Source organism: Tachyglossus aculeatus, chromosome 4 (assembly GCF_015852505.1).
Source record: "Tachyglossus aculeatus isolate mTacAcu1 chromosome 4, mTacAcu1.pri, whole genome shotgun sequence".
In the NCBI taxonomy this organism is placed as follows: domain Eukaryota; kingdom Metazoa; phylum Chordata; class Mammalia; order Monotremata; family Tachyglossidae; genus Tachyglossus; species Tachyglossus aculeatus.
The window spans coordinates 24984001-24989634 of record NC_052069.1 but is presented as its reverse complement, the minus strand read 5'-3'; the positions used below and the strand labels follow the sequence as shown (position 1 = coordinate 24989634).

At 38.9% G+C, this 5634-nt stretch overlaps 1 non-coding gene across 1 annotated transcript; it reads left to right on the top strand.

Annotated features, from left to right (window-relative positions):
• Window positions 1-5113: 5113 nt before the first annotated feature.
• Window positions 5114-5250, top strand: LOC119927811. Its single transcript, XR_005450780.1, has one exon. It is a non-coding gene; the product is annotated as a small nucleolar RNA SNORA7 (small nucleolar RNA).
• The last annotated feature ends 384 nt before the right edge of the window (window positions 5251-5634 follow it).

Genomic DNA, 5634 nt, shown 5'->3' with positions numbered 1-5634 from the left:
TTGTTAAGTGAATTCCCCCTGAAAGGAATGAGTTTAAGCTCCATAACCCTTCTTCTTTTCTCTGACAAGTCTCATTAGCCAAAAAGTGCACAAAATGGGAACCAAATTATATTAAAGACCAGGAAACTAGGTAATCATCAACGGTATCTATTGGCTGCTTATTGTATGTAGAGCACTGTAATGAGATCTTAGGCAGTGCAACAATGTTGATAGACCAATTCTTTGACCACAATGAGCTAACAGTCTAGAGGTCCACAAACTAGATGGTAAACCTAGACAATCCATGGTTGAATAATAAATCAAAATGATAGAAAAAAATAGTTAAACCCTTATACACTAAATCTAGTCTTGCAGTCACTTTGTCCCCTTAACAACCATTCTGGAGTTACCATTCTGAAGAGCATCATGAGGTGGCTCAATTAGAGATAAATGAAAAGTTATCGCATGGGAACTAATTTGGAAACCAAAAGTATCTGGCAAGAAATAGAACAGACAGACAATTAAGATACAAGCAGTGCTTCTTTCTAAATGGAAGTTCTATGTTCTGTGATCAACAGTATAGAATATGTGTTCATACTTTTTCTTTCTAATTACTCAAACCAAAGTTAATGGCCTTTTGAAATACATGTGCAGGAAGAAACCATGGACATTTTAGATGTAAAATCCCAGCAGGAAAATCTAGTACTTGATTTCATCCAGGTCAACAATTTTTGGCATGAAAATGAGCGTAAAGTTGATAACATTTGATTACCAGGCAACATATTACTAAACTCTTCAGTTACATTAACCAATCAACCATATTTGAGCACACCTACTGTGTGTTACTCTATTAAGAGCTTAAAGAGTTCCCCCTTCTAGACTGTAAGCCCGCTGTTGGGTAGGGACCGTCTTTATATGTTGCCAACTTGTACTTCCCAAGTGCTTAGTACAGTGCTCTGCACACAGTAAGCGTTCAATAAATATGATTGATTGAATGAATGGATGAATGAAGAGTTCCACAGTAAGCAAGAAAAGCATTCTCTGCTTAAAGGAGCTTTCAACTGAATGTGGGAAACAGAACAAAATTATTTACAGTGTAAGCCAGAGGAAGCACAAGTAGAAATCAAGAAGCAATGCAAGGATATCAGGGAGAAACAACCGAACAAATCAATCAATCAATCAGTCGTATCTATTGAGCGCTTACTGTGTGCAGAGCACGGTACTAAGCGCTTAGTACAGACTGAAGTACTGAAGTAATTAGTACAAATCATTGTACAGACTGAAATACATGAGGGAATGAAAATGACATAAGTAGGCATGTACACGTATATGGTAGTTCACTGGGTCCTCCCATAATAATAATAATGATGGCATTTATTAAGCATTTACTATGTGCAAAGCACTGTACTAAGCTCTCATCTTCTGGTGGAATCAGTTGTGTTAGCCTGGAGCATCTCTAGGATTTTGCTAAGATACAGGATGATGAGCTTGTAGAAAGTTTTATGAGCAAGTAATCTGCACTAGCATCTTTGCTTTCCAGTCTAGTGACAACGAAGAGATCTGGGATCATCGCTAGACTATTTCTAGAGCCTACATGCAAGTGACACAATCTCAAGATGAAGAGGATCCAATCACTAAGAATGAATTCAATTCAACATCTAATTACATAATGTCCTGATCATTTTTAAAGAATATCTAAGAATGTTCAGTCATGTCAACTGTGGTGGGGAAGTAATATTAGTAATATAATTCATTCAGTGCCTAATGTATGAGCAGCACTGAACTAAGCATTAATGGGGAAGGCCCAAAGGATCATTCCAAGGAACAAAACCAATGACAACCCATATCTCTTCCAACTGCATAAACAGAGTAGCACATTATCAATGATTTCGTGGACTTCATGGGCAATATTACCTTGCAGTACACAAAGTAGAATAGAAATCACAATTCATTATGTTTTTGACATATATCTTAGGTCATGCTCCTGCAACAAATCTAATTAATTAATTCATTCATTCAATAATATTTATTGAGTGCTTACTGTGTGCAGAGCACTGTACTAAGCACTTGGAAAGTACAATTTGGCAACAGAGACAATCCCTACGCAACAATGGCCTCACAGTCTAGAAGGGGGGATGTTGCCCCCCAAGCACCCAATAGCATGGAATCTCCATAGCAACCAAGACAATTTCTCTTTTTTAAATAATATTTATTAACTGCTTACTATATGCCAGGCACTTTATTAAGTGCTGGGGTAGATACAAGCTAATCAGGTTGGACACAGTTCATGTCCCACATGGGACTCACAAGTCTTCATTCCTTTTTTACATCAATAAATCAATCAATCAATCAATCGTATTTATTGAGCGCTTACTGTATGCAGAGCACTGTACTAAGTGCTTGGGAAGTACAAGTTGGCAACATGTAGAGACGGTCCCTACCCAACAGTGGGCAGACAGTCTAGAAGGGGGAGACAGAGAACAAAACTAAACATAGTAACAAAATAAAATACATAGAATAGATATGAACAAGTAAAATAAATAAATAGAATAATAAATATGTACAGACATGTATACATATATACATAGGCAATTGAGGCATGGAGAAGTGAAATGACTTGCCCAAGAGAGAAGTGGCAGAGCCAGAATTAGAACCCAGGACCTCTAACTTAAAAATCCCTCAGACATATACTTCATTTCTTCTCATTAATGAACAAAGATACCATCTTTGTGATAAAATAATCCATTTCAGTACATTGTTATGTTTAGAATCCTTTGGGTACACTTTTATATCAACAGAAGTCTATTTTCTGAGTTCTCACGTAAGAATTCTCACGCACCCCAATGGGACAATTTCTTTTAAAAACTACTTGTCTCACAAGGAGAAAAGAGCTATAAGGATATAATATGTCATTGTTACTTATCTTTTTTTTTCAATAGGCAAAAATGTAAGAGATGTAATATTTTTCAAAAATAGGACATTAGATACTCAAGGCAAGGACTATAGAAGCAGCATGTTTTAATGAATAAAGCACGGGACTTTAAATTTTGAGAAATGGGTTCAATCCTGCTTCACCCTATGCCTGTTTTGTGTCTTTGGAAAGTCAACTCATCATCTCTAAAATGGAGAGTATACGTAAATTCTTCCACCCCTTTTGAAAATTAGTCTTGTGCTAGAGAGGGCCTGTCTTTGATCTGATTGCATTGTATTTACCTAAGGGCTTAGTATACTGTTTAGCTTATAGTAAGATAATAATAATAACAATAATAATAATAATGGCATTTGTTAAGCACTTACTATGTGCCAAGCACTGTTCTAAGTGCTGGGGTAGATACAAGGTAATCAAGTTGTCCCATGTGGGGCTCACAGTCTTAATCCTCATTTTACAGATGAGGTAACTGAGGCACAGAGCAGTTAAGTGGCTTGCCTAAGGTCACATAGCAGACAAATGGTGGAGGTGGGATTAGAACCGATGTCCTCTGACTCCCAAGCCCGTGCTCTTTTCACTAAGCCTCGCTGCTTCTCTTAACAAGAAAACAGTATTATTATCATTGTCATTATTATTACAATAATAATAATAATGATGGTATTTGTTAAGCACTTACTATGTGCAAAGCACTGTTCTAAACACTGGGGGGATACAAGGTGATCAGGTTGTCCCACGGGGGGCTCACAGTCTTAGTCCCCAGTTCACAGATGAGGTAACTGAGGCACAGAGAAGTTAAGTGACTTGCCCAAAGTCACACAGCTGACAAGTGGCGGAGCCAGGACTTGAACTCTTGACCTCTGACTCCAAAGCCCGGGCTCTTTCCACTGAGCCACGCGGCTTCTCTAACCGCTTCTATATTAAAATATAGATAATCATTATTTCTTTAACCTATTACTCCAAGAAAGACCATCCAACTGTGGCTTAAAAATCATCATGAGCCTTTTCAACCCTGTATAAACAGAAACATATATGGTAAAATTCTTTAGCAGAAGAAGATAAATCAATCAAATTGCAATTATTGAGCTCTTACTGTGTGCAGAGCAGTGTACTAAGCACTTGGGAGAGTGTTAAATAATGAGTTTTCAAATTCCTTGCCCATAACGAGTTTACAGTCTAGAGGGGAAGAAAGAAGTTAATATAAATCAAGCACTGTGGGGAATGAGCGCAATTAGGGGATGTACTACAAGTAGGCTCTCAACTGTTGAAGAAGTTACTCACTGGTTCTAACTATAAAATGAAAGGAGATACACAACCAAGAAGAGGGAAAGACAATATAAAGGAGAAACAGTGAAAAAAGAAGTATAAATCAAAGTGGGCTGGGGTTCTCAAAAGGTTGAAGGAGAGAATTAGAGTATATAAAGAATGATTCTAATACTGGAGTCTTTAACCTGTCTAAGGTCAACACACACTACTCTTGAAGAAGTATGATAGAAATGTCTAATGTTGCAACATTTTTTACTTCTCCCAGTTTGGTTCTGTTATAAGAATTTGCTTTTGGGTTAATGGAACTACACTCAGCAGTCAATCATATTTATTGAGAGCTTACTGTGTGCTGAGCACTGTACTAAGCACTTGGGAGACTACTGTGTGATCTTGGGCAAGTCACTTCACTTCTCTGTGCCTCAGTTCCCTCATCTGTAAAATGGGGATTAAGACTGTGAGCCCCACGTGGGACAACCTCATTTCCTTGTGCTCCCCCCCAGTGCTTAGAACAGTGCTTTGCACATAGTAAGCTCTTAACAAATACCAACATTATTATTATTATTATTACAAGAGAAGCAGCACGGCTCAGTGGAAAGAGCACTGGCTTGGGAGTCAGAGGTCCTGGGTTCTAATCCTGGCTCTGCCACTTGTCAGCTGTGTGACTTTGGGCAAGTCACTTCTCTGTGCCTCAGTATCCTCATCTGTGAAATGGGGATTAAGATTGGGTGCCCTATGTGGGACAGCCTGATTACCTGGTATTCCCCCCAGCACTGAGAACAGTGTGCTTGGTACATAGTAAGCTCTTAATAAATACCAACAGCATCATTATTATTACAATATGACAATAAACAGACACACTATCTGCCCACAATGAGCTTAAAATCTAGAGTGGTAGGCAGATATTAATATAAAAAATAAATTATACAAATATACAGAAGTGCTCACCTCTCAGGGTCGCACCTGGAGAGTTTCCAATCTCTACCAGTCTCGACTATGGGAGGAAGAGTCAAGCAGAGGCCTATCCAGTCCATTCCTAGCTTGGGCAGTGGCTAGCGAGTGGAAGGCAATCTGCTACAAATCACAATTTACCTGTGCTGTACAGTAGTGGCTTGGGAGAGAGTCGAGGGTGGAGACAGGTTTACTGCACGGAAGGAGGCAATGGAAAACCACTTCCATATTTTTACCAAGAAAACTCTATGGATATACTACCAGAACGATTGCTGATGGAGGTGAGGCGTTTGGGGAGAGATGATGATGATGATATTTGTTAAGCGCTTCCTATGTACCAAGCACTGTTCTAAGTGATGGGGAAGATACAAGTTAAATAGGTTGTCCCACATGGGGCTCACAGTCTTAACCCCATTTTCCTGATGAGGTAACTGAGACACAGAGACTTTAAAGTCACACACCTGAAAAGTGGTGGAGCCGGAATTAGAACCCACGACCTCTGACTCCCAAGCCCG